This window comes from Ischnura elegans, chromosome 1 (assembly GCF_921293095.1).
Source record: "Ischnura elegans chromosome 1, ioIscEleg1.1, whole genome shotgun sequence".
Taxonomy (NCBI): Eukaryota; Metazoa; Arthropoda; class Insecta; order Odonata; family Coenagrionidae; genus Ischnura; species Ischnura elegans.
This window is the reverse complement of record NC_060246.1, coordinates 9,563,666-9,573,903: the sequence shown is the minus strand read 5'-3', so window position 1 is coordinate 9,573,903 and position 10,238 is coordinate 9,563,666. Positions and strand designations below refer to the sequence as shown.

General features: G+C 37.9%; 1 non-coding gene across 1 annotated transcript; it reads right to left on the bottom strand.

Annotated features, from left to right (window-relative positions):
- Positions 1–4,932: 4,932 nt before the first annotated feature.
- On the bottom strand, positions 4,933–5,005 carry Trnav-gac. The gene has a single exon. It is a non-coding gene; the product is annotated as a tRNA-Val (tRNA).
- Between the last annotated feature and the right edge of the window lie 5,233 nt (positions 5,006–10,238).

Below are 10,238 nucleotides of genomic sequence, written 5' to 3'. Positions count from 1 at the left end.
AACTCCTTCCTTTAACTTTGCTTCAACCAATTTCGGGAACTTCGTACATATATATCTAAAACAATCCCCATCTTTTTGCAATGATTTTACGAACTGCTTAATTAGCTCCAATTTAATATGAAGAGGTGGCAATAAAACCTTTTCTGGCGGAACCCAAGTGGTATTGATAACGCTTTTCTCGCCAAGAGTCAAACCGTGTCTATTATTATTCATTAGTGTAAAATAATCCTTGATTGGAAAAATAAATGAGGTGAAATTCTCTTATGAACAGGTAAATATTTCTTTAGGAGCTTCGAATGGCTATCGGAATTCGTTGGAAGATTCATTTCCAGCACATTTCCGTTCGGGTCCTCTGGGCGATGTGACCATCCTCGGCCCTTTCCCTGTTTCAGACTTTCCCTCGAGACTGTCTCCTCATTTCGCTGCTTCCAATTTCCCTTCCCTCCCATCGATAGTCCAGATTCTAGACGAAATTTCATTTATTTTATCTCCATAACCCTTCTAATAAATCGTCTTAGCGAGCGTTTTCTTCTATTGTGTGTGTGTGGGCAGTATCAACGCGACTGGTATTTATTCCACCGACGATATTTTAAGGGAGGAAAGCTCATAAAGCGGCCAAAAAATTTTCGTTCGGAGACATGATTTTGACTACCGTAAATATCTTTGATAACAGTGATAAATATAATTCTGAATAATAGGGTAGTTTCCTTCATGAAAGAAAACGAAAGGCACTAATTGCGATTCGTTACCCACCATTAGTGTATTCATAATATACAAATTATTTGGTTGTAGAAATCCCGGTTTAGACGAATGGCATTGGTAAATTTTAACCGCCTTTGAGAAAGGCCAGATTGGCGCCCATGCGACGTCACCGGGACCTAGTTTAGATACGAGTAGATAGGAGTTCTACATCCTCTGACATTAGCAATGCATTGAGGCACAGAGCTCAGGGAAGCGTCTCTTAATAAACACCTATTAAAACTGCCAATGGTCGGAAAAATTCCTTCGTTTGATAAGGTATTAATAATAATCCTTATTAAAGCCAAGCGCTATCTGCTAGCTGGGTACTGGGTACCTGCGTCGTATCAGCGCTCAAAGCCTCGCCCCAAGGTCATCTCACTTGGAGGCAGCGGAGACAAGAACGACGTCACACGGGGTTTTCCCAGCATTCATACTTAACCGTCGCGTTTTCGCGAGCTTGAAAATTTTCCCTTTTCATTTAATCGCGAAAAACAGATATCGTCATTTAAAAATCTAAAAGCGTGAAATACGTACTCCAGGAGCAATAATTGAAAAACATTGCTCAGCTACTGATTAGTGAACGCTATTAAATTATCATGGATTTTATAAATTCTCGTAATGTGAGAGTTATATGGATATCCATGCTTATCATCCAAGTTTATCGGTTTAGAGAATCTAATAAACACGCTCCCTACCCTTTTTTCAGTTCTACTGATTTCAGTCCCCCTTACAGTTTGTATTAATTCTCAATCCAATCCAATTCTCCAGTGTCAGCAGCATGGAAGTTTGGAACTAGCAAGTTCTTACACTGCCACAAGGTTGTGGCTATCATCTAAGTTGGCGGTTGTAACGGTAGCGGGAATAATCAATGAAAATAAGTAAAATTATTTACAAATTACGATTTTCCTGAACTTCATTATACGGGAATATGAGAATTATAGCTTTTATGAACGGTTTTGAAATGTATTTTCAGTTGACCAAGTAAAAAGTGATTTAATTTTTAATTTTAATTGTGAACTGAATGTATGCACTTTGAATCTATGCGTAAAAATTTTATTCAGCCTTATGAATGCGATTAAAATGTACCTGAATGATGCGGTATTTAAAAATATTCACTAAGAAGAGATTATACGTATTAAATGGAGGCAGAGAAAATATCCACGGGAGTAAATTGACCTTTGTGTTCATTTGGTAATTTCTGGCTTTCGGGCTTTTGATCAGGGAGGCATAGATAGCGAACTAACCCTTATGATTCATTGCAGTCTCCGTATTTATTCCACTGTTCTCTTGAGGATATTTTAGAATTTCCTCTCCTGGCCTCAAAATATATCTGCCACCATCTGACAGATGACCTTGGTTTGAGTAATGGTTTCCAATGAAATACCTGTATATTCCCTTTACCCCGTAATAACCTTTACCCTGTTTTTTTTTCATGGAAGGCACTTTCTGAGCAGGTTGCAGGAAAAAAATTACCACCTGCGACCGTATCGAAACATTCTGGCATCCCGTGCTCTTCGTAGAATATATCCTTTATAGCCAGATTGCGGTCCCTTCACTTTCTTTTTTGAAGTGGAGGCCTCCAACTTCCAACATTTTTCCCCTAAGAAGTCCCTCACCTCCCTCGCGATTCTCTCCGTTTCAAAGTTTTCTTTGTTGTCCTACCTTTCCAATACCTTCACTTCATTTCTCCTCCAACTTTCTTCCATTCCTTCATATTTCGTGGATCTCAAGACCCTCATTGCATGTGTATTGACCTTGGGAGTTGAATTTTTTTGGCCCATTAGTTTTGACTTCAATAGGTGATTCGGTTGAGCTTAACTATCCCCGCATTCAACCCTATTCCCTTTTATTGATGCTTTATTTGTTAGGTAATGCGACAAGTTAAAAAGAAAAACGACAAAGGAAGGATAGTCGATGAAGGAGGCAAAGATGAAGAATTATGTGAGAGTTAAGAGGTTTGCTGATGGTAGAATTGAGTGATGATGAGAGTCAAACCAATATAGGGATTCCTGGATTTTGATGATGGAGCTTACATGCTATAAGATGCTTCATGATTAATGATAGATTACTTACTATTATAATTCAGTTGAGGTTATCCACAATCGACTTCAAGTACGACAATGCGCTTTCACAATCTTTCATGGACAAGATACGATCAAATCTTTGATTCGAACATTCTGCATATAGTCCAAACTGCTCGCAATAAAATAAGTAATTTTCGTAAGCATTGATATTTTAAAATTAGGATAGGAAGCGAAATCCTCTCATACTAAGATTTACGCATGAACTTTTAGCCTTTTTTTAACCCTCCGTTGGTTGCATGGCGTCCACGAGACGCGAGGCTATTTACTTTCCTTTGCCCACATTGTATTTTCATAGTCAGGGCACTCATAATTCTTGTATCTTATTATTTTAAGATTCTGAAATAGTCAGCAATTTGATTTTATGTTTTGTCACATTTATGGAATAAATTTGATAATTTTTTGTCTTTAGAGTCTGGTAGACGCCACACAAAAACTTGAGTTACAATAAATTACATCTTCGTGATATTATTCGTTAAGTTTTTAAGTACGTTTATTATTTAAAGTAACAACTATTGAAAGCATTAAATTATGGGTATACGTCTTATTGCAACGAATTGTTCATTGTCATGAATATAACATCTGAATAAAACTATTTTTGTGAAGAATAAACTTACTATGGTTCTCACATAATGTGAGTGAACTTTGGCGTATAATACACCGTATTCTCCACTGCTACATATATTTATGGCGGCATACTACATTGATGTAGATGCATAACATTAACCGAAAACATACACATAATAATTTTGTGGTTAAGTAGAAATAATAACTTTCCAATCTGATAGGAGATATTTTTTATCGAAGTTCAACTGTCGCCATTAATATAAAATATCTCCAAAATCAATTATTCGCCCGCTAGCAGTGGCAGCGTGACCATAAGGACTCTCGGACGCCCCCCCTCCCAAAGATTTGAAAAAGGGATAAAAAAATTGAATACCCATTCAATTATAATTATACATCTAATTAACCAAAGAGTATTTTTTCAATAGCATGCATCGAAAATGTAGGAAAAACATGCTGATATAGCGCGAGAAGTTCGCATTTGTAGCCGCGGGGCGCTGGCTAGAACGTCCCAATCCATCACCATGCAGTTATATGAGGAGTGGTAGTGGTGGGGGCTGCTGGTGCTATGACGCGTCTAAGCTTGTGTCTTATGAAGTCTTGGGACGCCGCCCGAGCATGCGCGGAAGTACGTATGTAGTGAATTGACACCGCCGCGCCGCCCGGCGGCCGTATAATCTGGGTGTTGCAGCGTTGCAGAATACTTTTTTTAGGTGACCAGTTGATTTATTATGTGTAAATTGTTTTAAATTAAATAGGCCTAGTTGTAGTTGAGTTTGTCGAGTTAGTTGTTAGTGTTGGTGATGGTTTTTTGTATAAATGAGTCATACTGGTTTCTAGATTGCCTTAAAAACTCACTAAAATACACAAAATATTAAAAACTTTTGACCTCCCCCCTGTGGAGTGTGCCCCTCCCAGCATTTGACTTACGAGCCGCCACTGCCCGCTAGTCAAAATGATTTGTTAGGGACTATAGCAAAATCCGTAATGTAAAACTGAAAATAATGAAATGTGACGCGGCTGGCGGAGTGTTAAAGTGAGAAACATATACTGACACTGCGTGTAACTCTCTTTGTGATTATCGGAAGATCATCGTGAAGGCGCGGTAATATGAAGCTAATCCCTCGATTGCAAAACAGCCTGACATTGCGTTTAGATGGTTGATTTGAGTTTCTCACGTAAAACCATTTCTTGAAAGAGAAATTGATATTTATAATATGCAATGGTTCATAGCAATATAATCCAAAACGCTATTTAACATATTCCACACTTCCATTTTGAGGCATCGGAGTAAAGTTTTGCATAAAATTATTTTTTAAATTAGGACTTTAGGGAACTACTTTATTCTATTTTTCCTTGTATCTAAAAACGACTAATACTAGTGACTAAATGTAGATAAAAATTGTCATATTTCCGATACATATTGAATGCATATAATGGTGCCATATTTGACTAAACTTTGCGTTCGTCTAAAAAAATACCAATGAAAAATATTTTATGTTTCTTTAAATACACCAAAGGATGAAGTTCGCCATGAAAAAATATTTGACTTCGCCGGGATTCGAACCCGGATCTCCCGATTGTCGGTCAGGCGTGTTAACCAGTTCCACCACCAAGTCATTTTCTTAGAGCGAACTTGGTTCGAATCCCGGCTAAGTCAAATATTTTTTTATGGCTAAATTCATCCTTTGGTGTATTTAACTTTGCACCCGCGCGCGCGACTGCGTACAAAGTCACTTGTTCCTGCAGTGCTTTTATATTTCTTTAAAAAAAAAATGCACCTATGGAACCCACGCGTGGTGGTAATCGAAATTTTATAGGAAAATGGATTTTTTACTCGGGAACTCCGCGATTATGTCATGTACTCAAAAGAGCCTGGGATTGGTTTTCTGAAAGTAGAGAGCCTGTTGGAACCTTGCCTATGAGAATGCATGTTTATAAGCTCGAAGGGGTGGAATGGCGTGGACATTTTGCGGTTATGAATGACGAGAAGTGAGGGAGGGGGAAAAAGTGTATGACGTAGTTGGATTGACGCCAATTGGAGTTGAGAGTCTTTTCTTTTGCACGAATGTATCCGCACATGGCACCGTGGAGCCGCAATCTCGGCCGACATTCATTTGTTTCACACGTCTCTCTCCCTCCCTCTCCGCCTGTGGACTCGCCCACTACGAGAAAAAACGCCATGCACAAAAATCTTTCCTTGGCTCGTTGGCCGTGAAAAATATGAGTGAGGCAGCGGAAAAGAGGTGTTGTAAAAAAGATCCCTCTTATACGTCTGGACCGCAACATGAATTTCCACGATATTAATGTCGGAAAATGTGAATTCAGGCAGTCGAGGCACTTCAAACTCACCAAAACAAGGCATTGCAGTCGTTGGAGTGGCCAGGAGAATGGATTCCAAAACTTTTCGTAACGGGAAAATTGTCGCTTTAGATTATTTTTGAAAGAAGGTACAGATTTTATTTCAATAGTCTGTTATTGCCTCCGAACAATCTACTACGCTTAATTAATTATTTTCCCCACGGTGTTTATAATAGATCATTAATATTTACGTAACAAATATGAAATAGCATCACTGCATTATTCTGTGTGCAAATGAAGACAATGATTTTTACCGTGAAATTAGTTTAGCAAAATTTAAGTTTTCAGGCAATGATTAGGATTACGTTCATGGCGCATTCTTATTATAAGATTGTAAAATCATTAACCAACAATATATAATTCCATCTCTTGGTGTGTCCGTATGCAATTATTTTTCCTTTGAAGGCGATCCTGAGGTAGTTTTTTATTAGATGTATTGAGGTGGGTAGTAAGACGCCTCCACGTTCTGCCAGGTAATTCTTCTTAGTAATTTGATGCGAGGAAGGAGTTGGCAATCCGATATCGATCGTCATGTCTTGGCTGAAAATTTTCCTTGGGACTTTCACAGTTCACATAAAAATTCACAGTTCTCTAACGCTATCGGCTTTGCTTTGCGGAGCCACGAAATATGATAGAGAAATTCGGTTGATACGTTCCACACTGACACTTCATTTCCAATCATAGTTTCGGCACCGTTATACAGGGTAAGCATATAGTCTTTACCTGCTTGTAAAAGTTTATTACAGGATAAACGTATAATAATAAAAAAAATAAAAAACGGCATAATAATTTTAATTTGATGCTGTTACATAGGTCAGTGTTACTAGTTTCTTTTAAGACTACTTACGTTATGAAACTACAACGTGAGCTCCTTGGTAACGTGGAGAATGTCGAAGCGGTATTCAAGTTTCCACCACGTGTTTTCTTACATGCGTTCCTTCACAGTACCCACAGCAGCTTGTATCGTAGCCTTCAGTTCGTCGTCGTCAGAAACTGGTGTGGTGAAGACTCTGTTCCCGATATAGTCCCAGAAAAAGTTATTATGTCAAACGGTTATGGTGTAATTTATTTTTATAATAAGGGTAAGACTTTGTAAATCATTCTTTATTTTATTAAATGATTCATAAAATGCCAAGCACAAGCGAGGCTATTCGAGGCTAGGCGAGAATAATTAACGATGCTATTCATACATATGTTTTATTTTATATTCATGGATCAGGTCAGGAGTTTGAATGAACGGATGGACCCTTCGCCATTGCGCTCTCAAAGGTCTAGTAATAGGGTAGTAAGAGTAGTTTCCTTCATCAAAGAAAACGAAAGGCATTGATTGCGATTCGTTACCCACCATTAGTGTATTCATAATATACAATTTATTTGGTTTTAGAAATCCCAGTTCAGACGAATGGCAATGGTCAATTTTATCCTCATTTGAAAAAGGCCAGATTGGCGCCCATGCTATGCCACTCCACATGACGTCACAGGGACCTAGTTTCTATACGAGTAGACAGGAGTTTTACATCGTCTGAGATTACTAATGTATGCATGAAGCACAAGCTCAGGGAAACGTCTCTTAATAATCTATCTACTATAAAGACCACTTACGACCACTCATTCATTCACGCATACAAATGTTTGGGGTGAACGAGACGAGATACGGCAAAAAGTCTAATGAAGACCCCCTCTAAAATTGTCTGAAAGCCCAGGAAAAATTATGAAAACTCTAAATTTCCAATTATTTATCTGTCTATTCATATAAAATTGAGTATGGGGATTAGTTCAAAAAATGGCCACCAAATTCCAATGGCGGCGTGGCAGTCATACAAACGAACAATCATAGCAACATATTTGTTTATGCAAACAAGAGGAGCTAAATTGGGAAAGAAGATAAAGGAAAAGAAACGAAAATAATAAATATAAGGTAGGAAATTAAGAAAGTAATAATTGAAGTGTCTATTTCTTTGCGTCTTCTTTCCGCAAGAACAAACATCTGTTTAAATCAAAGCGCATTCAAATCAAAAGCGGAGAAATGTAAGGTAAGAAATTAGTTGTTGTTTTTGGCATATTACATCGAGAGTGTGGCGGTTATTAATTTCAAAGTTAACAAGTGCTCTAAATGCCATATTAGAAATATGATTCGTGCTGTTGACTATAGTTCGTATCTTGTTGGCGATACACGATTGTAGTAGAAAGACTTTTAAACAAGTCTTACATAATATAGGTTGGTAAAAATGATTTTATTATCGTGTTTTGTGATGGTGATAACTTTTTATTTTTGTTTACGTTCTTTTTTCCGTTAATTTCCTTTTTAATGTACAATGTTATCCGTGAGCTGCAGGAGTGAATAGGCAGTGAATAATACAATATGGAAGATAAGTGCAAATAAAGGTATTTCTTATTCAATTATTTGTCTTGCGAAAATCACGTTTCCTTGAGTGACTAAGTTATTCAATTGTGAAAATTATCGAAATCTTGACATTCACAATGTCTTGTACACCAAAGGCTGTGATCCGTTACTCACCAGATTTATTGCGCATTGCGTTGGATATTAAAGCTAAGATATTTGTGTATCCCGATTCATTAAAACTTTAAATAGAGGTATTTCTGAAGTGAAATCATTCGCGATCACGATCAATAATATTTCGATAAAATTCGTCATACTAGCCCCAATTCATGCTAAGGCGCATTTGTTTCTAGATATTGATATTCAGTCCCTACGTAATTCGCTTACGAAGCGGGGAACAGCTGTTACATCTTATTCGTATATGATATAAGAATTTGGTTGAGTTTTGTGGAAAATAATTAATAAACGTGTTTTTCATTGTAATACGTAAAGTCGTTATGTTATGATATTACGTATGCATTGGGTGTTACAGTGGAACGTGGTCTCAACGCTTTTTGTATTTGAATTGAATAAGTTAAAGAAACTCAGAAATTTATTTGACTTTTTCAGCCCCTCAGAAAAACGTTTCTCTTTATAAATATTTACATTCATATTGTAGCCTACTTACCATGCGCTCGTTTTACGTGAAAGTGGAAATATTGCTTATACCTAAGCTAGCCAGCTTAAAAGTAAACGATCCTTTAGTAACAAGTATCAAATTAAACGTGTAAGACCTCCCACAGTGAGCATAACAGGCCGGAGGCCTTTTTCGGGGGGGCCTAGGGGGGGCAGAGCCCCCCCAGCGAGCATAGCGAGTCGCCTATTAAAAATGCCTATGGTCGGAAAGTTTCCATCGTTTGATAAGGTATTAATAACCCCTATTTAAGCCAAGCGCCACCTGCTAGCAGGGTACTTTTCTACCTGCTAGCAGCCTGCATCGTATCAGTGCTCAAAGCCTCGCCCCAAGGTCACCTCACACGGCGACAGCGGGAACCAGAATAACGTCATATGGGCTTTTCCCAGCATTCATACTTAGCCGTCGCGTTTTCGCGCGCATGAAAATTTTCACTTTTCATGTAATCGCAAAAAATAGATATCGTCATTTAAAAATCTAAAAGCATGAAATTCGTACTCCAGGAGTAATAATACTCTTTCGATTTAGGCAGTAAAAATATAATTGATAAACACCCTATTAAAGCAAGAAAAGATAAAGTGATATACACGTAACTTAACAAGTCAATTTATAAACCAATTCAGAGATAAAATTTTATACAAATATGCCATTTTAACATAGCATTAAATTACAATTCTTATAGCAAGTTCATATCGTAATGAGGGAATTTATGATAGAATATGATATTTTATTAAGTTTGAAGGTTTATTATTATCATTCGTCGCATCTCTAATTTTTGAAGCATCCTGGTGTCATTGAACTTTTGATGATGCTAGAAATTTGGCAGTATAGACAACGGTTTGGAACTCTCATATGCGTCTTTAAAACTTATCCGAAAATGAGTGGCGAGTATAAAAGTAGTTTCTGTAGAAAAGGTCTTAAAACACACCCACAACGTTCAGTAACGAGGGCATCCAAAGATGGAGATTGTTTAACTTCCTTGTTCATGCCATCGTCTAACAAGGAGGTCAAACGACGAGCGGTCATTTCTCTCTGCCGATGCGAATCTCCGCGAATCGCCCTGTTACGCGAAAACAAGAGATCTCTGCCTTGGAGACTGTTACCAGGGAAGCGGAGGCTGCCGATACTATTTTTCAAAGTAGATCCGTTGATTTCTCGCTTGGTTGGATGGTATAACTCGTGCTTTGCGGTCTTACAAGGACGCAGACGATATCAGTTTGGCCATGGGAGTTTGAATTTAATTGAAAAATTGTCTCCAGGGAGTATCACTCGTCAGGCCGAAAGTCAAATACGCGACAGACATATGGGATTCGGCGCATAAGAATTTAAGCTGTGAGCTAAACTATATAAGTAAAACGTAATTTTTCCAAATTTTTCAAAACTGCCACCAGGGAACAAAGACCGTCACCAGGTTTCTGCAAGGATTAGGTTGGTTGCCGGTAGGGACTCCGTACTAGTCTAATATCGAATGAGTATT